The sequence below is a fragment of the Engystomops pustulosus genome, chromosome 11 (genome assembly GCF_040894005.1).
Source record: "Engystomops pustulosus chromosome 11, aEngPut4.maternal, whole genome shotgun sequence".
Classification (NCBI taxonomy): domain Eukaryota; kingdom Metazoa; phylum Chordata; class Amphibia; order Anura; family Leptodactylidae; genus Engystomops; species Engystomops pustulosus.
Genome location: NC_092421.1, coordinates 24,693,106 through 24,718,694, shown reverse-complemented (window position 1 = coordinate 24,718,694; position 25,589 = coordinate 24,693,106). Strand labels below are relative to the sequence as shown.

At 41.1% G+C, this 25,589-nt stretch overlaps 1 protein-coding gene across 8 annotated transcripts in view; it reads left to right on the top strand.

Moving 5' to 3' along the window:
• Positions 1-25,589, top strand: part of SORBS1 (sorbin and SH3 domain containing 1) — a 247,761-nt gene that overhangs the window by 69,501 nt on the left and 152,671 nt on the right. For 4 of the 8 annotated variants that reach the window (XM_072130597.1, XM_072130588.1, XM_072130587.1 and 1 more), the window contains exon 1: positions 15,255-15,414. The exons of 2 other annotated variants lie outside the window; for them this stretch is intronic. The gene's annotated coding sequence lies outside the window, so the exon portion shown is untranslated. Of the gene's footprint in view, positions 1-8,833; positions 8,905-15,254; positions 15,415-25,589 lie in introns of those variants that run through there. 2 more of the 8 variants (XM_072130583.1, XM_072130582.1) reach the window with 1 other exon arrangement.

Here is a 25,589-nt window from a genome sequence, read left to right as displayed (position 1 = left end):
TAGCCCCATTCTCTCTTGTTTAGCAATAGAACTTTCCTTCAATGATCCCTACTTATTCAGGCAGCTGCTCGTAGCAGATTTGCAATGCAACAGTCAGGGATTTTTATCCCATTAATTTTTAACCCATGAATTCTTCACCCATGTCACAACCTCTTGCAGTATCTAAATGATCGACTTATACTAATGTGTGGTGTGGGGATAGATGTGGCAATGACTCCAAGTAGGTCTTGTATTTCTAAGCTTGGATAAATTGCACTAGTTCTTAATTTTGGGGAAATAGGGAATCTGTAACTTTGAAACTTATCTCCCATAGTAAAAAAAAATAAAATATATGCATAACTCTATGAATTTTCTAATTAAGCTGTAAGTGTTGATGACTACACAGCTTGTAATAGACATACAGCATAGGATAGCTCTAATGTGCATACAGCAGCTCTGTGGCTGTGACCTATAGTTAAGGACAGTTTTGTTGTTTGTATCCCCCGTAGCAGTGCGTCTCAGTAGTCACCGGCTTCTAAAGTCGCCATCAGCAATTCCCTGCCGCTTTTTGAGTGAAGTGTATTGTTCTTAACACAACAAAATACATTCAGCGCAAGCATGATTTCTAAACTGAGTTTTTCCTATTCCATTCCATGCGCCTGAAATGCAAGATGTGGCTTTTGATTTATTCCAGGAAAAAGAATACCTTTATTTCATTTTACCTTTTCTGGTCTTATGCAACAAGAAAATATAAGCTACTTTGCAAACCTTTTATGCCAAACCCCCCCCCCCCCCCCCCCCCACTTAGGACAATTGGCCACAAACTGAATGTAAAATTGGGTGTTTTTGATTGGTAAATTGTCAGAGTTTTGTCAGACTTTCATATCAACTTTTCACAGCTCTACTATTTTACATTAACATTAACCTGTGGATAGAGGCTAACTTGTTGTGGCTGGACAAACCCCAACATGTATATTGAGTAAGGCTTCATATGTTTAATATGCTTCACATTTGAACCCATACTACCATCTACTATGAAGACAGCATATTTGGAATAATTCTTAAAATATTATTTGTTTGTGTAATTTTTCTTCCTCATCGATTCTAAACAATAAGGCTCCATTGTCCCACTGCGCATGTAAATCAAATATATCATATATAAAAAAATGTATATATGCAGAGGTATTTTTTTTAGCACAAACATTGTGCTGAAAAAACCAAGCTCGGTTTATACTCGAGTTTAACGCTGCACTCGCCTTTCCGACACGCGTTCTCCAGGTCCCCTTCTTGCTTCGGAAGCTCCGGTGCCTCTTTTGCTCATCTTCAGGCCCTTCGGTTCGAAAATGAGGTCGGCAAGCTGCTGACGTCATTGTGTGTGCCAGGCATGCGCGGGGAGCCAAAGGAGTAGAAGAGGCACCGAAAAGTACCCGGAGATGCAGCGGAGCATCTGAAGCAAGAAGATGACATGTGCTATGGGCTGGCAGGCTATATACTGAGGGATATGGGCTGACAGTCTATATATTGGGGGCAAGGGGCTAAATAGCTACACAGGCGTTCCCGTACTTAAGAACACCTGACTTACAGATGACCCCTAGTTACAAACGGACCTCTGGATATTGGTAATTTACTGTACTTTAGCCCTAGGCTACAATAAACAGCAATAACAGTTATTAAAGATGTCTGTAATGAAGCTTTATTGGTAATTCTGGTTCTTATGACAAACCAACATTTTTAAAATCCAATTGTCACAGAGACCAGAAAAAAATTGTCTGGAGTTAGAATTATAAAATATACAGTTCTGACTTGCATACAAATTCAACTTAAGAACAAACCTACAGACCCTATCTTGTACGTAACCCGGGGACTGCCTGTATACGGGGTGGAGGCTGTGACCAATGTATTTTCCACCCTAGGCTTATACTCGAGTCAATAGGTTTACCATTTTTTTGATGTGTGTTAAAATTCGGTACCTCTGCTTATACTAGAGTATATACGGTATTTTTCAGTTTCTATGCAATCTAACAGAATACAAGAAATAGAATCCAGGGGATAGACTGTAGCGGACTTGTACAGATATATAGAAGCCATAATGCAGTTTCATAGTTGTATTACAGCCTTGTGCTTGAGCCCTTAGTTGCCCAGGTTTCACATAAACAATGGTGAACATGAATCACGTTTGCTACTACTATAGTAAATACTTGTCCTGCCAATAAAGATTAGGAATGTCCATTTGTAATAAGTGACTCTGACACATTGTATCTTTGTGAAACACCGGATATTCCTATAGCCTCCTCACATGGATTATTATGCATTGTTTATTCATGTTAGGGGTCCCTGTTAGCCCTTATTCTCCACACAGTAAATTCTCGGCATTGCTGAAATGTTGACTTTTTCTAAGGGTCAGAACGTGGCCAAGCAAATTGTGAATTCTAGGAAGTTTTGGTCCGGATAACAATGATGAAACCTTTCCTTTCTAGATCTTTATTTTGTACAGCAAATAGAGATGAACTGTATATAGCGCTGAGTATTGAATTGTATTATTGTGCTTTCAGTTGTCAGAAAATATTTCTGCATTTATAGTCCAGTACTGTTTGCTTGTTTCCGATATGAAGATATGGAAAGTATTTAATATTTATTAAAGTATTGTTAAAATATAAAATTCAAGGTAATGTAGACATACTTAGATTGTTATTTAGTTCTCGGCTTATTCGTCTTCATTGCTCACTCTCAAATGGAGGGTTCAAGGTGGCACCTTAAAGGGTTTGCCCTTTAGACTTACTATTCCTTAAAGAAAACCTACCATTTGTTCTGATGCATTATGAAGCAAACATACCTTGAGATTGCTGTAGCTACACTGATGCAGGATCATATCTTGTGCTGAGTGGTTTTGCTGATAAAACAGATATAATATTATAATAATGGAGCTCTGTCGCTTCTATGGCTGGTTCGGCGCTTCTTCTAGCACATTAGTTATTTACTACAGGAGAGGATGATGTAAACCCTGGGTTGTGCCTGAAGGCAGAATCCTTGCTGCACAATCCCCCAGCTGCTGTGTATGTGTGATCCAGCTCAGGTTGCTTAGTCATGTCTTGACTAACCTCCATTTGTAATTACAAGCTCCCGTGTCCAATGTGTTTATGTCAGCCAGCTTTCCCAAGGTCCCGAATGTTATAATTGTTTTTACAACAAAATGACTCAACTCAGGGATTAACTAAGATAAGATTCTGCATCACTGTAGCTACAGCATTCCCAAGGTATGTTTGCTTCATAATGCATCAAATGGTATCCTTAAAGGGCAAGTGTAAACCGAGGATATTGCCATGGATTTTTCTCAGGAAAAATACATGGTAAAATCCCTCTGCCATTGAAATCATTGGCAGACTGCAGAGACTTTTTTGCACAAGCAGAAAACGAAGTTTCGTAAGTAACACTGAGGATGCTGCGCCACCAATTTTTTTGAAGCAGCCTCCAGCATTGCCAGCACCGATCTCGGGTGTTACCGACAAGGCTTTGCTGCAATATGCAGCAAAGACTTACCGGCTACGGAGAGGGCTCAGCCCGCGATCCCTCTCCATGCACCGGGACCCGACGAGCACCGTACTAGTACGGCGTGCGTTGGTAAGGGGTTAATCAGTCCGTTCACATGTCCACATCACATGTTCTGCACCTTCCTGGGTTGGTTGCAGTGCATCCAGTATATACCTGATATAAACTTTATCTTGGATATATGCACATTATTGGCTGAGGCTATTGGAGTGTATATTAGCCTATCCAGGCTACCAAAGGCTACTCCACACCCCAGTAGTACCTGCTGACCCACCTTCTTGTGTGTCCTATTGTCGCACTTTATATTGTGCTTGCTGTAGTTGCGCATGCATACATGCTGGTCCTGCCGCTCCATTTGTTAGTGAGAACTTATCCACAATTAGGGAAGGTTGGGCCATAATCTCCTGATGGATAAACCACTGTGTTGTTAAAATGGTAAAACGCCTCAAAAGTATTTTCCAAGCTAAAAAGAGGGCATGGATAACAAACCACAGTCACAGTGCCTGGATCTATGAGTAAGTGTCCCTAGTTTGTACATGCTTGATTTTGATGTTCCATTTCCTTTAACCTTTTGTGCCCCTATGAAAAATCTGTCACAGTATTTACCCACCTATCTATAATGGATACATCTGGGCCCCCCGGCACTGTGAGAGAGATTTATCAGTTCTTCTGTGCCAGTTTCAGGTGTAGAAGCCCTGAAATAATAGCAAATTCTTGTGAAATTTGTGATTTATTATTACAACTGCGCCACCTGCAAGTACAGTATTTTTCGGACTATAAGGAGACCGGAGTATAAGGCGCACCATCAATAAATGCCTGCTGAAACGTCTAGGTTCATATATAAGGTGCACCGGATTATAAGGATGAATGACCAGCAGGTGGCAGACCTTTGCACAGTTCAAGGCAGCTGTTGTCTGTAAGTACGGTTCATATATAAGGCGCACTTATAGTCCGAAAAATACGGTAGTGTGGGCAGGGCCGTGAAGTGGTGCGACCAGCTGCAAAGTAGGTTAGCACAGAGCGTTCCTGCACCCTTGCCTGCATATTTTGTAAAATCCTCTGCCTGCAAACTTTTTCAAAACTTTAGTTTGCAGACTTTTACACAAAACTACGCCAGGTCAACCTGAGCCTCTTGATGCATACACCGGGTCGTGGAGGCATGACAATTGTCATATGCTTGTGTGCCGGTGTGTAATAAATTCCCCCCCATCTCTGCATTCTCTATAGTTATCATACCTCCATGTAGTGCAGAATGGAAAGGTTTACTTTTGGACAACTCATAACAACCTGCATTGTGTTGTAGCCAGATGTGACCTTACAAAGGATCTGCAAGACAGTGCATGATGATTATCAGGTGTTTCCTCCAACGTCCAGAAAAGAGCGATTATTGCTAAAACACACAGAGATGAATCATTACATGGATGGAAATCACTGGCTGCTGCTATACAATCCTAAACTTGGATAATTTCTCCTTGTATTCCTTTAAAGAGGTTATTCGAGATTAATAAATAACTTAGGGCTGGGGTGGGGCGGTCTTTTTAAAAATGAAACATGTACTCACCTCCTCTGGTGCTTCCGGCTGGCACGGCCACTCACATCTGACTCCATATCCCAGCGCCCTACGATGCTGAGAGATAGGTGAGTACACATTTATTATTTTTAAAAAGCCCGCCCCATATTTATTTATATGGGATAACCCCTTTAAAATAGGAAGCCAAGGCAAATAATTACTGTAGAATTCTATGTATGTAAAGTTATGCCTTCCATTGATATTAAATGTTACGTAATTGTTTTTACCATTAGATAGGGGTGGAAGAGAGAGGGCAAGGGCACGTCTCAACATACATGTGAAGGTCACCAGTGTCTAAAATTGCTTAGGTTATGTTTACATCATATACTGGCAATTGTATGCATCCTTACAATGTGCAATACGTATAGTAAGTGTGTGTTATCTGAGGCTTCCTTTTTTGTGGACAACAAAATGTAAGTTGTTGAATTGTTTCATTATTTTACATAAAAGGCAATGTTTTCATGATGCAAGGCTTCTCGTTTTATCAATCCATAGAGTTATGGGACAAAAATGTGTTGACCAAATATTCCATAAATTACTCAAAGTATGCGATTCTTGCTTGACTTTTCTGCACTTCCTTTGCCCATAATTGGGCCCCCACCAAGTGGGGGGTGATTTGGGTGGTCACATGGCCTCCCCAAATTGCATACTATGTACAAGTACAAGTTTGGCTCACCACCCGGTTCAGAGAACCAGGCGGTAGCTGGTACACTTGTGTCTATGGCAGAGCCATAGAGCACTGAGCAGCATCCTGGCACCAGCACTCAGTGACATCACACCCTGCGTCACCTGCAGCAGGATGCCAGCATCTCCAAAGAGGAGGAGGTTGCTGCCCATCAGGGAAATGGAGAAGGTGAGTACAGATTTATTATTTTAATTGGGGGCTGCTATATTATACACTGGGGACTAGTTATTCACTATGGAGGGCCGCAAATTTTATAATTATTGGAGGGCTTTAAGTATAACGGGAGGGCTGTATATATTACTGGGGTGCTGTACATATATATTGCTAGGGGGCTGTATATTTATTACTGGGGGCTGTATATTTCATAATTATGGGAGGGCTGTATATTAATTACAGGGGCACTGTAGACATTTATGGGGACCGTGATCCAGCCATAAATTGTGCCTACACGTTTTTATGCATGAGGCCTAAGGGGGGAATCTGTCTTACATGGATTACTGACTAAGGGGGGACCCTACCTATTACATGGGCGTCAAATATGTACCCTGTGTGGGATACATTCTGTGGGGGGCTTTCACCAGATTTTGTGCCCTGAGGCCCCCACAATCTTAATCCTTCTCTGATTTTACGTGCCATAAAATTACACCAATACAGTATCGCTACATTCATAGCTGCCTCAACTGAACTATCAGTCAATAATTTTTGTACCCATATGGTAAAGGCCATTAAAAAAAATCAATTTAATCCTACCAAAAACAAGCTCTCACTATTATGTATACTATTATTATATACGTATGTTAAACTATTATGTATATATAATTATAATTGACATCTATAGCTGTTATATTAGTGCATTCTCCAGGCTGCCGTAGTCCCCCCCCCCCTTCCTTGGCTGTAGCACCGTCCTGTCAGGATGTAGGTTGTTCTCCCTTTGGCTGACCTGTTATACATGCTGCATCTGGACCATTTAAAAGCCTCCTTCTGCAATCTCTGACAAGTTAGAAGGCATTTTGCCCCACATGTGACTATCCCTGCAAAACTGCACTTTGAATTATAGCTGGACACCCTGACCTTTTTGGCTTGTATCCAAAAACAGTTACAACACCACCTGCCCTGAAACTTGACTGTTCTTTGACTATTCTCTGTCTGAACTTTTTGTACCACCATTTCCCCACCTACCTGGGCTGGCTGGACCTTGTACCTGGACCTGGTACCTTGTCACACTGAGAGATAATTGGCCTTGTGATCCTATCAAAATGAAGTTTATATCCCTCTACATGGTGTATTGTTTGAAAATTAGGGTCACTCAGCCTGTCTGGTTGAGCAGTAAGTCCACAGCCCATTGATCAATAAACATACTAATATTAAACTTGCCTGGTAGCTTCATATTTTTACAGTAATTTCTAGAGTCATCCCATTACATACACGAGGGTGTCTGCAGCACTAACTCCTTCACACAGAATATGTCATCAGTCTCACATGGATTCTTCTCCTTGGCAATGCATAAAACACAATTCCCAGGCAGAATTTGGATGAGAATTTTCCCAGTATGCAACTGAATAACATTTATTACTTTATAGTAAAAAAAAGTTCTTCACTGTGGGGGACTTGTATCTTTATTTTGACCTTTTTTTTTTCTTCTCCTTTTTGTGGATTTCTGATATTTTTTTTTTTTTTTTTTGGGGGGGGGGGTTGTTTGGGTGCATTTTTGCAACAATGTCCCCACTGATCAGCAAGTAGGGCCTAACTTTCCTTTGTGGGAAAACCCCTTTAAGAAGTTAGCTGGTGGGCGTGTCTGTGTGTTCCTAAATGTATCTTTCCAAGACGTTTTCTTTGCATCTTTTTTTTTTTTTTTAGAGCAGATGACTTTTTAGGTACAAAACAAAGTAAAACTGAGACCATGCTCCCATCAAGGCACCTAAATAGTTGCAAAGTCATAAAACCCGCCAAACAGAGACAAAGAAAACCTGACTTCAGCCAACTTCAAAAAAGGTCTCAAAAAGAGAACAAATGATACATAATACCTGTCTTATCACATGTGGGTGCAAGATAGTGATTGGCAGTTATCTAATATCTGCACATGGACGAGGCAATAATCTGTGATAAAGGTCAAATTGGATAAAGGTCAAATTAACTATATTTGAATGATCCAGGAAAAACATTCTGAATAGAGACCAGGACATGCTCTAGTTTTTAAGGGAATTGGTTGCACAGTCAGTTAAATGGTCTTGCGTTTAGTTTGGTCGTGTGCCATCCATTCTAAAAAGGGATGGAATATTTGTGTTTTTTATCATTCTAAAATAAGTCAAATTTTTTAATGGAGCTTGTTTGAAATGACACCTGCTTTGGCTCTAAACAGGAACTAACACCTCAAATAGGGACAACTGTTTCACTGAAATGAATTCACTTTTCCCGTCTTTTCATTGTCTAAATGGCTTTTTAATTTTAACCTCTACAACTCCTATTAGGAGATCTGAATTTCTCCAGAGCCACCAGATCACATCTTTTCATTGAGAATAGACCCACGTGTGACACCAAAGGACAGGCTGAGACAGTGCTGGCCCTGCACTGGGTGTACCTGGGCAAGTGCCAGGGCCCAGAGCTGGTGGGGGTCGCACATAAGGCTGTATCTAATGAATCCATAAGGTGTAAGGGGGTCTTTATGTAAAATACCCATGAGGGGGCTGTTTGGTATTATAAACTAGGGAATATTTTAGGGAACAGAAACTAAAACTGTTTTAGTTTCTGAATTTTTAATGCCGCTATGAGTTTACTGCAAAGGGGCCCACAGAGGCTCTGTCGCCAAGGGGCCTACTGAAACCTAGAGCCGACCCTGGGTTGAGACTTTGTCAGTGGACAAAAAAGTTGTAAATATGAGAGAAAAAAAATAAAAATCCTAAGATAAATGATCCCTATATGTTTACCTTTATTTGTTTTATATTCAGCCCGATCTTCCCTAGAACATTCTGTGTCTCATGTCGTCCTCTATTGCTGCTTGCTCCATTACCTCTATCTACACAATAGAATAAGCCATTTCCCATCTTATTTTGTAGTTTCTTTGGTAACACACTGGCAACACTGAGACACCTGTTTCCTGACATACTCCTATGGCTGTACAAGTAAGGTGAGCTGCTTCTATTCAATTATTTATGACTATAATGCTGCCGGCTGCTGCCTGGATCTTCATTTCTCTGTGCCGTCTTCATCAAACGCTCACATAATTTCCCCAGCATTGTCGTCATTCTGGATGGCGTGCAGGAATGGACAGTGATGCATACTGCTGCCATTATCATTACTTAACTAGTACATCATCTGTGGCTGCCGGCTCCTGATTAGTTCAGTGTTTTATTTCCTATGTTTTTGGTGCAAGTCACTTCATTGAGAATAATAATGAATTGTTCATAAAACTCTGTGATGCTATTTATGCTTGTATGAAAATGTACATAAAACTTGTCCGAACTTAAGACTTGCGAGTTACAGAAGTGTCAATGAGAGTAGACATTGAAGGACACCACAATCAGCCTTTTCCCAAATGTCTGCCTATAGTGGATAATATATGTTATCAACTTTTAAAATTAGACCGGTAAGGATGTAAAGAATGACTGCTGAGTAGAGATGAGTGGGATTGCTTTTTAAGTTCGGGTTTGTGTGCATCCTGCGTAACTCAGACTTATTGGCGGCCAGGCAACCAATCCGGCAAATGGGGTGTCAATTTGCCGGATTGGTTGCCTGGCCGCCAATAAGTCTGAGTTACTGTCTACTGTCCCCCACTGGTCAATCACAGCCATGGCTAGTAGATAGAGGTTTCATATAGCATGCAGGACACCCCTGGACCCATACTTAACATTTGGGCCCACTCATCTCTACTCCTGAGAAGGCAGTATAGATTTATGCCAAATATTATGTGCAAACGTCACACCTTTCTGAACATCCGGCTCCAGTGTAGGTGGGACCCCCAGCCGCAGCTAACCTTATCTTAATTTATAGTTTTATACCATAAATGATAACGGTCTGATATCTGTGCCAGCAACAAGCAAGTAGATTTCACTCTCGACACACACCACATCAGGAGCGTTGCACGGATTTTGTGATATTAAGATCAATGTAAAAGGTGCTGGTGTATGTAGCGAATTGTGTGCAAATTTATACCTTGAAACTTTGTTATACTTAAAGGATATATAAATTTAATAAAGGTGATACCTAACAATGTTGTAACGACAACCAGTTGGACCTATGGTGTTTTTCACTTGTGTATGCGATCCATCAAAATCTTGGGTGGCATACTGGCCAATTGCATTCTATGTGGCTTTTCACATGTTAGAGTATTTTCACAGACCTGCAATCTGCGCAAAATAAAATGTAGCATGCATCATCTTTTTCTCGTCTTTGGACCTCAGACTTCCATAGAAGTCAAGGGGGCACGTTTACTTAGGGTCCGCGGACCGCATTTCCGTCGGGTTTTCGACTAGTGGCTTTTTGCCACACGCGATCGGATTTTTGCGCAATCGCGCCAACTTTAATGCGACACAAATCAGGGGGCGTGGTCGTCGGGCAAACCCGAATGATTCGGACTAAGCGCGGGATTCAAAATTCAAATTGTGTCGCAAGACAATGCACTCACATACACCGGGAAGAAGAAGGTGAACTCCGGTGGACTTCAGCGGGGAAACGACACATGCAGGATATCGGGGGCACGATCTTGGTGAATCGCGCCGGACTTCATCCTCGTTGGACAGTATGGATCCAGGACCGGGTGAGTTAATGTACCCCAAGTGTCCGCAGGAATGCAGGGTGTGAGGAGTAAAGGCTAGCCCATGCTTTATTGCCAATATCTTGGGATGTTAATTGTAGAACATAAGGACACAGTCGCCTACCCTATGCTACAGTTCATAATTGTGCTGGTTTATTGTAAGCAGAAATGTCAGGAGTTTGTTCACAAGTCTGACCGCAAAGTGGAAAGTGCACAGAACTTTTAAAGTCCTTGTATATATAAATAAGGGAAAATTGCTTAGATTTATAACTATTGTTAAAAAGTTATTTAATAAATCCCCAACTAACAAAGCTTCTAAAAATGAAATGACTGCCACGATCCCTGAATAATGATTATCTGAGATTTAGCCACATGCAGACACTGAGATACAGGAAGCTGCAATCTGCCAGTAGCGCCCTCCTTTCTCCTGACTAGTCTATCACTTTTGTAAGGCTAATAGGATATAATGATTATGGGGTTAAGCACATAGAACTAACCAAATTACCTTTTTTTTTCTACGTTATTTTGCTGGTGCAGCTTGAGTAGAAGGCGACTGTAGTGTAAATGAACAGGAGTGTGCAGAGAAGCCTCAGCTGGAATGTTCTTCCTGAATGTATGGAATCAATTTACTGGTTTCCGTACCACGCACTTCATGTCTGTATATTGGACAGGATCCTTAATGTGCTCAGAACAAAACCTTATGTGAAGGAAAACATATTTAGTTTTTTTTTTTCTCCCTGTCATCATATATCACATCCTTAAGATGGTCTTTCTGACACATCCACATTGCCTCTGCTTATCACTGACAGTGCGAATGTATAGGTCTGTGCTAACAAGCATCCTTCTATAGAAATTACATACAGAGTAAGGGTACATGTGCACAAATGTGTGATGTTCTCAGGATCCGTGGTAAGTATTTGGGGTCTATGTGGCATCCGTATCTATTTCCGTTCCCTGTGGGATGGCTCAATTCGCAAACACAGGTACAATATCAAAATGGGACCCTCATTCACGTGATAAGTCGTCCCACGCCCAAAAATCTAGCATACATAAATGTTATCTTATTATTACAATACTCCTTTAAGAAATACAGCGTTGATATCTACCGTAAATACAACTTGGAATCTTTTTACACCCTGCTCAGTTCTCTTGTTTTACACTTGTCTGCTTTTCCTTTGTTTTCTGATATTTCAGATGAATATTGTGCTTACAGTACAGTACATTGTGTGATAAAACAAAGATACTATTGATCATATTGGCAGAGGGCTCAGCGATAACACTGTTACAGTGCAGAGGCTGGCACTATTTACCACCAAAACACAGTAAAAATACAGTATGTGAACATGGTCATGTTTGGCGGCCGAACTGCGACGTTGGTACTGTTAGAACTCTTACAATGCCGGCGCTGTAATTCAGCTGGCAGATAGATGGTTCTTGCATCCCAATCCTGTGCCATGTGTGCGATGTGCCATGAAATTGGACCACAACACCAATGGTTGGCACTACAGCCTTGCAGCGCTGGGGTCCTGGGTTCAAGTCCCATCCAGGTCAACATTTGTAAAGAGATTGTTTGTTCTCTCCGTATTTGTATGGGTTTCCTCCCATTCCTCCAGTTTCCTCCCATACTCAAAAATATACCAGTATTAATTATTAACACAGGTCCTTTTCTGAACACACTACCTACCTGCCTGCCTGCCAGCAGAACTGCAGCGCCGATACTATAAGAACTGTTACAGTGCTGGCACCGCAGTACCGGGAGTCCTGTGCAATGTGTTCAGTCCCTGGGATTCATCTACTCTTTAGAGTCAGTTGTCATCTGTTGTTTTCTTATGTAGTAGTTTATTTTCTAACCACATTAACCCGAGTTGACAGTGTTCTTGTTTTCTTACGTCCCATCGATGTCCGTATAAAAGATATTGATTGAAAAATGCAGCAGTGAAAACAGCCTGGTGTTATCCGAGCAGGAGACACAACAAAGGCTGTATCCGGACATCAATCCATGATAGAAATGTGTGACAAGATACTAGATCCAGGAAGAAAATCAATGAGAGCGCCTTAGTTTGGAGACGAGCACTTGTGCCAGTGATGGCTCACACTATTAGACCTGTAATGGCGATGAGGAAAGCATTAGAAGAGTGGGAAAGAGATAACTGAGCCCTGGCAAACATAACACAGAGGCCACGAGAGGGACACAATCCAGTCCTCAAATGTGGAGACCAGATAACAGGCACCATAAATACTGCAAACAAAGGGCTAATTCCCTGTGAAAAGCATGAAGGACAGCGGCAGGGCAGCCATTGTCTAATGACCCTGAATGAGGGTAATAAGTTGGATTTTTCATGGTTTTCCACTCCTGAGTCGTTCCTCCTAGTAACATACATATTTACTTATGGGGCCTTATCTAACCAAACAAGTATGGTGGTCTATTGTATGATGCTAAAGGGGAAAAGCAAAGAAAATGTATTAAAAGGGGGCAATACGGGTCAAACATTTTACACACACAGTGACGGCTCTCAACTGGTATTTCCCTAATGTGATATGGTTTCGGAATGGGGAATGATACAATCCATTGGAAGGACAGGCAGGGGAATTCTTTGCTGGATATTTTGTGTCCCTCTCACTGGCTGCTTTGGGAAGTCGACAAATTTCCACTCTTAACTAATGAAATAGCGGTATTGGATGTCTGTCGCTGCCAGGTTGCGGCAACTTGCAAGTCGTAATGTGACTCTGTTCATGCTCTTATGTGACCACTTGTCGCTGTGCATGCCTGCTGCTGGACTTGTGGTCAGTGGATAAGGTTCACTGGATGTGGAGCAGGATAAAAGCCTTGCAGGAGGTTAAGTAACTAAACACTCTGGCTGATTGCCTCTTTTGGGTCAAGGGGGGGGGGGGTTTGTTTATTTGTAGGGTTAGGGATGGGGGAAGGGTTGGTCTGGGAGGAAGGTTGATTTTTTTTTTTTTTTTTTTTTTTAAATTGGGGTTAAGGCCTTGTTCAAATGTGCCAGTTTGCTGTGTTTCAAAATGCATTTGAAATGGATAAAGGAAAAGGCATCCTATAAAAGTATATTATTTTTAACCACAACGCATGCGTTTTCCCCTATGTGTTTTTTGCAATGCGTTTCACAGCGTAACCAAAACTCATTCAAAAGGGGGGAAAAATACATCAGAAAGGCCATATGTGAACGATACGATGCTTAATTTATAATTGGGCATAAATTTTATAACCGTCATGTCTTTATCATTGTGTTATTCTATTCTGCTGTGCCCATTTCTGTCCAATATTTTTGAATAAACTTCGTTTAATATGTTACTTTATTGACTGTTGGGAATATTGGCATAAGCTTGTCTTGGTTAACCTCACTTATCTGTTACTTACTACTTATTCTTGTGTTTATAAAAATAAAGGAACTAACTACTATTAAATGGTTTCACTCCTGATCACTTATTGAGTTAATGTTACGTTTAATGCACATTAACTAAGCGCTCATGAAATGTTAAAATGTGTGATCGGGGTGGAGCCTTTCAATTGTGTCACAATCTAAACTCCACGTGTAAACACTGTCTCAGGGCTCATTCACATGGCGTCTGCGGGGACGTACATGCGGCCGCAAATTTGCGGCCGCATGTACGTCCCCATAGACTGCAATAGCGGCGCGGCGCAGATACAGTGCCACACATGTAGCATGCTCTATCTTTTGGCGTGTGTGCGGCCGTGCGCCGCTATTCTCTATGGAGGGAGGAGGGGTCACCTCCTCTCCAGCACACTGCGGTATGCCTGCACGGCGAGCATACCGCGTGTGAATGGACCCTCAGGCTGCATTCAGACTCGCAGTTCACAAATGTCGGTGTAAATATTGTGGAGTGAAGCTCTGTCCAATCGCATATTTTTTTCCTTTGAAACTCATGTTTGTGATCTCATGTTGGCAATCGGTGTTCTGTAATGCTTACATGCAAAACACTGGGTACTGGTTACCGATCTTATGTTTCAATGGAAACGCATATGCAATTGGGTTTCTAAATGCAGTGCAAACTGAACGTGTGAATGCAGCCTGAATCCACTCCTGGCATTGAATAAAAAAAAATTCTGCAAAAACTCCATGTGTGGGTCAATCCTTTGAAATGTTTTCTAGGTTCCACGTATTGATCCTCCACCCTTAATATAGGTGATCAATTTCATGTATGATATTCTACACTCCTGCGTGTGTGAATTCGGACATGCAATGCTGCTTCTTCATAAAATTTATTTTTGGTAATGCAGGTGCATGCTATTCACTTGATCCGGCCATGCGATATATGGGCACGATGTCCCAAATTTGTGAAATTATAGGATAAATGACCAGTAATATGGTCAATCCTTTAACCTATTCTCTGAGAATGATATTAGCATTGGCAAAAAAACAACTTCCATGAAGAATTTTTCCAATCACTGGAAACCTCTATATGTCCCACTGACATCTGTAGATAATGTTGAATTGTTTATGAAATAATAAAAAAATCATGTTATGTTTTGTTAAAGTGCATAACTTTTTCTTAAGGTCCAAAGTGTAAAGTGACTTCTGTAGTGTATTAGCGCAGGGACTACAGGTTACACTACAGTCTAGAGTCCAAAAACAACTTTTTTTTTTCCCGATTCTGCAGCCATTAGGAATCCCAGGGTTTTTTTTTTTTTTTCCCAGCCTGTATTCTAATGAAGGGGCTGTGCCGGTGATCTGGGAGGGCTGCCTCTCTGGAATCTCAGTATGGTTTGTGTGTCAGGCTGTTTGTCTGTGTTTAAATGAACAAATGCCTTGCTGTGCCGTAGTAAGGGACTACACGGAGCTGATATCCTGCTAGGGATCCTATTACAACCTCTGGATTTGCAAATGCGCTCCTTAGAAGGATAAAGTAAGTGCCCTGACTTTCTGCAATGCCTTTAAGTTCTTTGGAATGAGTTTCCTATTTGTTCTGCTTGGCGGGTACGCTTGCATTGGAGACTGTACATTTCTTTACAAACTCTAGGATCTAGTTTCTCAGTCTGTCAATTGCTGCTTTGCATATGTTACCAAGAACATGTGGTATCCCTGGTGGAGAGCTGGCTTTTTTGAGATCATTCATTGCTTGCCTGTGGTCGTAGTTGTATGAATGGAATCTTCATTACTGTTGATGGAATACATTGTATCCAGTTATTTTGCACACACATCTGTATGTTCCATTAGGGTGTGAGTCTCCCTATTGTGTCTGCTCATTATACATGTGTGAATAGGTCTTTCCTGCGGAGTTGGTCTATATAACATGAAGAGTCGGGTTTAGCAGTACGTCCAGTAAAAGAACTTCTTCATGGGGCTCAATTTGTGTTTTGCCCCCCCCCCCCAAAAAAAAACAAGATAAAAATTACCATATGTGCAAGAAAGTAAAACATTTGGAAGTGTATGCCAACAAGTAGGTGTGGTCACATGACAACAACAACAAAAGAAATTGGCCCAGAAAAAAAAATAGATACTCATTTTGCTAAGAAACCTGAAATATCTACTTTTTTGCTTTGTTTATCTGTAATAGCCAAGACACTGACTTTACATATGAACCACGCGACATTTGCTAAACTCAGCAAATAGTTCAAATCCCCATAGATGCATTGGATCGCTGCCTAAAAATCTATGCAGTCATTTGCAGTTTGTTTTTCTATTTTGGCGTATAAAAGACAAGTCACCTTTTTGTTTTTTATCCCCAAAATAATAATAAGCACTAAATGCAAGCCCTCCAGCCATATGTACACGTCTCACTCCGGCTATGGAAGTTAATGATTAGACGCCTGACAGGTATTAACTTTGGTGTTGGCGATGGGGAAAGAAAAAGAACAGACATTGAAAACAATGTACCTTTTGTTTAAACAACGACGTTTAACGCCCCAAAGGACAATTATGGAAATTGTATTTATTGGAAGGCAGACAGATCTTTTCAGTAGTTTTATATGGTTGGGATATACTTGGAATGAAATAGCTGAGCTGTGTTCTCACAGAGGAGATCCTAACTACTGGAGCAGAGGGACTTTCACTTTTTTTTTTTTCCTGGAAAAATATTCCAAGTTTAGAATCTTTTCCATAAAAAGGACTGCAGATCACAGAACCTTATTAGGCTCAGCACTGGGAATGCATCGCTGTAACCCAAGAACATGTTTAAGTGAATGACGTGTGGGGGATTACATCTTAAGGACCAGACGTTGTTTTATACTGTGTCATGCTGTTTTAGTCATTTAGGTATGATTAAAGGGGGACTCCAGTATATATAATTTTTTTAAATTTAGAAGCATAATTTTATCTGTGCTGTACTACATAGTAATTCATTGACCCAATGTTAGTTCTCTTTACTTGTGGAGATTTTGTGCACTTAGTACAAGGGCCGCTAGTGTCTTACATATACCTTAGCAACACTTCCAGTAGGCACTGGCATAGAGACGTAGGGAGTGAACAGGACAGAATCTTCACAAAACTTCTGAAGGGTCATATGGCAAGTGAGAATTTTTTAAATACATTTTCAAACTCGAGCACAAAAACATAAGTAAAAAAAAGTTCTTGTATTATGAATGATTATCTAACACTTTTGAACTGGTCATTAATAATTTGAATGTACATTGCAGAAAGATATATTTCTCCACAAATACAAACTGCTTCAAACAAATGTGTTTCCGAAGGTCTGTTCCATTAAAAAGTATTGCATTTAGGGCAACCATGTGCCTTCTGAAAATAACGGATGGATCAGTGCCCACAACCATTATTTCAATGACCTGTGTGACCCATCCGTAAAAAATTTGTGGATGTCCCAGTCAGAACTGCCTTTCACCGATCACTCAAAGGGAGAAATTCATCAATTTTGGCACAGGGCCTATGTATTTGGGTCATCATGAACCATGCAGTAATTTAGGCTAGGATGTTAGCTTTTGGCATGAGGGGTTAATGAATTGGCATGCACCGGAAATTGATATACACTAACTCCACATTCATAAAGGCGAAATAGAAATCTATAGACCAGATTTTTGCAGCTCTAACTGTGCACCAAAAAATTGCCAACAAAAGTGTCAGTAAACTAGGAGCACAGGAAAAATATGGGAATTTCAAAGCTGCACCCAAAAAAGCGCAAGTGCAGGAATTGTCCAATATTGTGGCACTGACATTTACGGTAATAAATAAGGCGCAGCATGGAAAAAGAATTTGCTAAAAAACTGGAAAAAAGTCTCCTCAAAGACTCTAGTTTTACGTGGATGCGTGAAAAATGGATGCCAGTCTCATGTAAATCAGCTGTTAAAAAAAAAAAACTAAAAAAACTAACAAAATGTTAGTTTTTCAGGGCTCAGAATCACCACTTTCATGTGCAGGAAACCTAGGACTATCTAGTGCAATGTTATCTGATGGACTAGGGGTGTGCCCAGATGTAAACTGCTATAAGTATATTAAAGTGTCAGAGATGGGAGGCACCAATATACCTGGGTTACATGGGAATCTCCTAACCCAGTGATGGCAAACCTTTTAGACACCGAGTGCCCAAACTACAACCAAAACCCATGTTTTTTTTGGTAAAGTGCCAATGCGACAATTCAAGCAGTAACTTCTGACTCCCTGCTCTTTCACAGGTTTAAATTGTATAGGCACCTGAGGTCACCAATACAGTAGAAAGAAGGAGAAGAAGTTTGGATTATCATTGTAGCTTCCTTCTAGGGTCCTGGGCTGCCTGGGACTGCAAGAGGCCTTGAGTCCTGTCTGGCAAACTCTACCCTGGGGTGAAGGCAAGGGTGCCCATATAGAGGGCTCTGTGTGCCACCTCTGGCACCCGTGCCATAGCTTCGCCACAACTGTCCTAACTCGTCCCTTGGCAGATGGATTCTTTGTACCTTATGGTCCTCATTTGATGACTCTGGATAGATGTGACCATCTTCTTACCTGCTGAGTCGTCTTATCTCATCCTCTAAAGCCGTTAGCTCCCTGACCATGAGCACATGTTTGTTCTGCTCATATTAATGACTGTGTAGCATCTGGTATTTGAGTAATAGGGAGTTAACAAGATTTACATGGTATGAATAACGTCTCAACATGTATGGCGGGTCACCGAGTGATTTCATTACTTGTAATAGTTCTTTATTGAATCTTTTACATGTACGTGTTTCCTTTCCATCACAAGATTGTCATATGCCTGGGTTATTTCAGAGACAACAGTAGTTCACTTACTTCCCACATTTTATGCAAGACAGCAGTTTGCAATTATGTTAGGTTTTATCTCTGCTAAATAAAACATAGAGGATTTTTGGCTTTCCTGGGGTTCTTTTTTGCTGTTGGGATTTATAGGTTGGACTTGTATGTCTTTTCCTATGATACTAACATGTTGTCATTTAAGATATTGGGGCTTATTTAGGTCCCGCGGCCGTATTTCCGTCAGGTTTTCCGACGTTTTCGGGGATCGTGCTGGGGATTGCGACGCATGCGATCGGATTGTGTCGCAATCCCAACCGCTTTCACGCAACAAAAATCAGGGGGGTGGGCCGACGGACGATAGTAATAATAATAATAATAATAATAATAATTCTTTATTTATATAGCGCACACAGATTACGCAGCGCTGCACAGGCATGTCAAATTGGTCCCTGTCCCCATGGTGCTCACAATCTAAACAACCTAACAGTATGTTTTGAAGTGTGGGAGGAAACCGGAGGACCCGGAGGAAACCCACGCATACACGGAGAGAACATACAAACTCTTTGCAGATGTTGACCTGGGTGGGATTCGAACCCAGGACCCCAGTGCTGCAAGGCAGATGTGCTACTCGCTCAGCCACCGTGCCGCCCTACGATCTGACGATTCGGACAACGCACAGAATTTAACATTTAAAATTGTGTCACATCCAATGCACTTACATACACCGGGAGGAAGATGGTGAACTCCAGCGGACCTGATCGGGGACGCGTCACATGCAGGAAATCTGGCGCAGGATCTTTAGGAATCACGGCAGATTGGCGTTCCGGTGGGCAACGCACCTCAGGGATCGTGCAGGGACCAGGTAAGTAAGTAAAACTTAACTGCACTAAAAGAGTTTTTTGGGTTATGGATATTGTTGACCTGCACTTAGAATAGGTTGTTCCTATTTACAGCCTCAAAAAGTTTTATTACATTTCATTAGGTTTGATAAGAATCCATAAAATATCAAGGATTGTCTATTAAAATTCATCCTTTAAAGTAACAAATGCATTACAGGTCAGATACTATATAGTTGCTGACAGTTTTTTTGGGGGGTGCGGTTTTCGTTAGAGTGCTGAGTAACATTAGAGTAAACATAGGGGGAATGTGGCACCTACTTCACCGTAGCTTAGATAAAACTTGTAGTAATGGATTCCAAAAAAGGAAAGCCCTAAAGAATGTGAATATCAAACACACCAAGTACTTACCAAGACAGATTAGATTACATTAGTGCTTCTCGAGATGTCGTATACCTTCAATAGGTGTTGGTTTAAATATAACCGTTTTTGCTCCAAAATTCTGCCCTGTACACATGCACGCTCTGTTCGGCCAAGCGTTCATGTGTTCTTAAACCACTGGCAGACATCTTTATGGGGACGCCAGGTCAAAAGGAGGTTTGAACCTAAATTTGCATACAGTACATAATCTATTGGGGGATTGATGGGACACTACCATATCTATGCCAGGGCGGGGGTCATCTTTCAATGGTCTTTGGAAGACAGATGAGATTGCTTATCAAAGTGGTGCCTTTATTTTATTTGCCTACAACATACGATAATCCTTTCATGTGTCGTTTTCCTGTTGTCTCTGCTTTCAGATAATGGTTTCCTTTTCTCAGATATCTAGATCACCTAATATGGTTACATGGATGTTGGTGTTCTTGATGGGATACCCTCCTTGGGAGTTGCCTCGCTTGTCAGATATTCCGATGCTCCGTATTCCATGTTTGGCCTTTTCAAGTTTCAGAAAGTTACAGTGCCTCTCTTCCGGTTGTACTGGGCCAATTCATGGATATGAGTGCATTAAACAGTACCTGATGATTGTACTATATGAGGTCATGTCTTTCTAAGAACAGCTATGTATATATGTATTAGTAATCTGATACTGTACACCTGGCTCAGTAGCTGGATTTCAGGAGGAGGAATGTGAAGACGGCTGGAAACTGTTACAGAGAGAAAAAAAACCTCTTGGATTTGATGTCGGGTCACGTTGCTTTCTGTAAATTGTATATTGTTTGTGGGCAAAATGTTGCAAAATAAGGACATAATGGTGTATATACGCTGGTTTATATGAGGTCTAGATGACTTTTTACGTCTAAATATCATTGACGGTTATGTTATGTTGAACTTGATGGACTGTTGTCTATTTTCAACCGTATAAACTATGTAACTGGTAATACCATACAGTTCAGGTGGGTGGACTTTATTGAGATTTCTGCTAGAGGCAAACATGCATCATGTAATCATCCATTACCCATCATACGTTCTTTGATTACTGTTCTTGTTGTTGGATAACATTAGGTTGACTTTTACCATTTGCACATAAATCTGGCTGTATCTGTATTGGCACCCTGTCATATATATATATATATATATATATATATATATATATATATATATATATATATATATATATATATATATATATATATATATATATATATATATATATATATATATACGCTATAATACTACGGAGTCTAACTACATACCATAGATGTAAGTGACATCTATTCCAGACAAGGATTTTTAGTACTTCATACATGGATACTACTTGCATCATCTTCTAATTTATGTACTTGGTGTTGTATTATATGCTACCGGCAAGAGCCGCAGCTATTAGATTTTCCATGAATGACCAAGGCTTGTGTACAATTAACTCTAATTTAACTCTAATTTCATAAGTTTATTATATTCTGTAATAGAAGCTCATTAAGCCTATAAATAGGGCCAGAGTTGTTTTATGTCTGGGTGACATCTCAACCTCTTATAAAGCAGATTGTACAAAAGGAAACAATTACATCTCTATAGAGTTATTGCCATTGTGTTTGATCCAGCGTATCACTGCTGTACATTCACCTGGGTATAGTTGAAGCTTAAAAGGATCGTGAAATAATGCGCCATTGCAATTTGTCAATGATCCGCATAGGATTGGAACAGAGTTGATATTTGACTAATCCATATGTCCGCTCTTGTGATCGGCGGGTGTTGGTCCGCTCTTGTGATCGGCGGGTGTTGGTCCGCTCTTGTGATCGGCGGGTGTTGGTCCGCTCTTGTGATCGGCGGGTGTTGGTCCGCTCTTGTGATCGGCGGGTGTTGGTCCGCTCTTGTGATCGGCGGGTGTTGGTCCGCTCTTGTGATCGGCGGGTGTTGGTCCGCTCTTGTGATCGGCGGGTGTTGGTCCGCTCTTGTGATCGGCGGGTGTTGGTCCGCTCTTGTGATCGGCGGGTGTTGGTCCGCTCTTGTGATCGGCGGGTGTTGGTCCGCTCTTGTGATCGGCGGGTGTTGGTCCGCTCTTGTGATCGGCGGGTGTTGGTCCGCTCTTGTGATCGGCGGGTGTTGGTCCGCTCTTGTGATCGGCGGGTGTTGGTCTGCTCTTGTGATCGGTGGGTTTTGGTCTGCTCTTGTGATCGGTGGGTTTTGGTCTGCTCTTGTGATCGGTGGGTTTTGGTCTGCTCTTGTGATCGGCGGGTTTTGGTCTGCTCTTGTGATCGGTGGGTGTTGGTCCGCTCTTGTGATCGGTGGGTAGGGGGTCCGCTCTTGTGATCGGTGGGTAGGGGGTCCGCTCTTGTGATCGGTGGGTAGGGGGTCCGCTCTTGTGATTGTTGGGGGTTTGACCACTAGAACCCTCATGATCAGATTGTTCTGCAGATCAGATTGTTTTTTTTATGCTGTGTATAGGGGACAATCATCATATTTGGACCTGTTTGGGAAAGTTTTGATGGAAATTTATAGCTGGTTGCACTACAAATCCCAGATGAAAAATGTATTGTAGATCAGCCTTTGGATGTTAAAGAATGACAATGTCTTGTAAGGCCATAGTATAACAACAAGGGGCAACAATGTGATTTTGTCACCAAGTGACTTTATAGAAATGAATATTTTCTTATTTATCTTATTTTCTGACCTTACACATGTTCTGCAAAGTATGTATGGGTTCTCCATAAGATAATGGGAATAAGTAGCTGCCAACTCCCCTGATCTCCATTGAGAACTAAAGGATAGGCATGTTGTATTTCAGCAGCCCTATACAGGAGTATAGGAGGCCCCAATACACATGACATGAAGGCTACATATGCATGTTTTTGGCATTGGTGATGGCTATTGTTTCACTATAGTAGGCTCACACACAGGCGTGGTTTCCACAGCTTGATGTATGAGTTGGCTGCCCGAGCTGCAAGTTTTAGAGCAGGTCATGCTGTCATGACACGTGGGCTGCAAATAGTGAACCACAAGTCTGTCGTTTATGGCCATTGATCGTGGGTTGTGTGCAGGTAACCTTAGACTATGTACACATGTTACTGAATGGCTGCAGGATCTCCTTGCAATTCTGCGAGCATCATAAACCAGACGAAATCTGATTGTTTTTGGCACAATTCTGCCATTGCTTCCACACAGCGATCCACAAGCTATCCCAGCATTAGTGTAATTTGTATGGAAAGCTAGGAATAAAAAGCTATTAAAAAATGATGTGGTTTGAGTGACCCGTGTCCTGCAGCTCGCAGGATTAGAGAGTTTTGTATAGTGTTGGCCATGTATTTGAGGCTTTCTTCATCTAGAGATGTAGGCCCAAAAAGAGAATGCTTCCTTAAGTTGCAGTTACTTCACTTTTTATCTTTCATGGACCTTAAAATGGACAAATCCACAACATGGCACCATCAAACCAAATTTGTCCATAATGTCTTGTCAGCAGATGTTTCCTTTAGCGAACACCAATTTATATGGAGTTTCTAACTATTATCATTTATCATTTTAGAGTCCTTTAATATGGATGTATTTGTTTCCCTCTGTGTTACAAATTAAAATTCCTACTTCACACAAAGTTCATGTTGGTCCAATGCATTTCATCAGAACCATGATGGCCACACATTCAAGTACAGCATTGACTTTCCCAATGGGCTGGCATCAGGGGAATAACTACAGTGGTAGCAGCTGCTATGGGGCCCGCAGTGTTGGGGGGGGGGGGGGGGAGGGGGGGGCGCCGTCATCTGACCTGGCGCTAAAGAATGGGGGGATGTGCACCATTATATACAAATTATGCTGCACATTGTACAGTATAATATCTATATAACATATGTGATGTATGCATGTGTGTGTGTATATAGTGTATATGTGTGTATGTGTGTATGTGTGTGTGTATGTATATATATATATATATATATATATATATATATATATGTGTTAATATTATGTTAATATATAATATGTTAATATAATAAGGTTAATTAATAAATATATATATATATATATATGTGTGTGTGTGTGTATATATATATATATATATATATATATATATATATATATATATATATATATATATATATAAATTTTAAACGGGAAGGGGCGCCCCATTCACAAGTCTGCTATGGGGCCCTGCTTTTTTCTAGCCCTGGCTGGAATTTCGTGGTATCTCTTAGCCTGTGCTGTTCCATGTTGTCCTATCTATAATGGGATAATTCTGTACATTTTAATGCACTATTGTCATACAAACAATTTTATTTTGCATGGCCCCAATGACCTAGAGCAGGAAATGGAGTTTAGTCCAGCCGTGTATGTACCGAGGGCAGTGATGTCATGTCCTCCTTGCTCTCTTTCCCACATGTTCAAACATCCTGAAGTCTTCTTTTAAGTTTTTGTGTTTGGAGGAAAAGGCTGATATTGTTATCATTTCACACTGTGTTTGTGTAAGAGCAGAAACCCGACTGAACACAATACTGTGAGGCCCTGGACTCGGCGCTTCGAGATCTCCAGCAATTTTATACCTTCACGTTGGTTAAGGAAAACAAATGGCTAATTATTTAAGGGAAATCCTTTCTTAGATGAAAGGTTGGAACGGATTGTGGCTTGTTCAGTGGGTCATCTTGATGAAACATTGTCATATAGACAGGAAAACGGAGTGTGCCTACTAGAAGATGGGCTGTAATAATAACAATAATATAATTATCCTGAAATTTAAGGTTCTCTTTGCTACTTTGTAGAAACAAGGGGTTGGGATAAGAAAAAGGAGAACATATACCATATATACTCAAGTATAAGCCTAGTTTTTCAGCGCAAAAAAAATGCGCTGAAAACCCAAACTCTGCTTATACTCGAGTAAAAAATTATAGGTTTTACCAGGTTTTTGTGGTAAAATTAGGGGCCTCGGCTTATACTTGGGTCGGCTGATACTTGAGTATATACGGTACTTATCCCGCTCCCAGTTACTGCACAGTTCTGCTACTCCTGGTTTCGGACCCTGTGCCATTTGGAAGGTCTGAGGGGACACTGGACCCTCATTGTCTAATGAGTGGCCTCCTCGAACACAACACAAGAAGTCCCCTGGAAAACAGAAATGGCGTCCTGTGTCTGAGGCCAATTGAGATTTGTCTCATGACCTGAAATCAAAAGTTCTGTAGCAACACAGGAATTGAAAGCAGGAGCAATGTATTCTTGGAAAATTCTTTTAAGATAGACTGAGTTTTGTTCTTGTGGTCAGAATTTGGAGCATTGGAAAACTCCTTGAATCAACCGTGCAATCATCATTGGTGTTTCTAAAATGAATTACCTTATATACTCGAGTATAAGCCTAGTTTTTCAGCAGAAAAAATGTGCTGAAAAACCCAAACTCGGCTTATACTCGAGTCAAAAAATAAATCAAAACTCACCTTTCCGGCGGCCCCCGTAGATCTTCTGTGCGATCCATCCGCTGCAATGGTATTGTTGTGCTGCACAATGGGGGGGGGGGGTTATATACACTGGGGCAGGGGCTGGCAGGCTATATACACTGGGGCAGGGGCTGGCAGGCTATATACTGGGGAGGCTGTGACCAATGCATTTCCCACCCCCGGCTTATACTCGAGTCAATATATTTTCCCATTTTTTT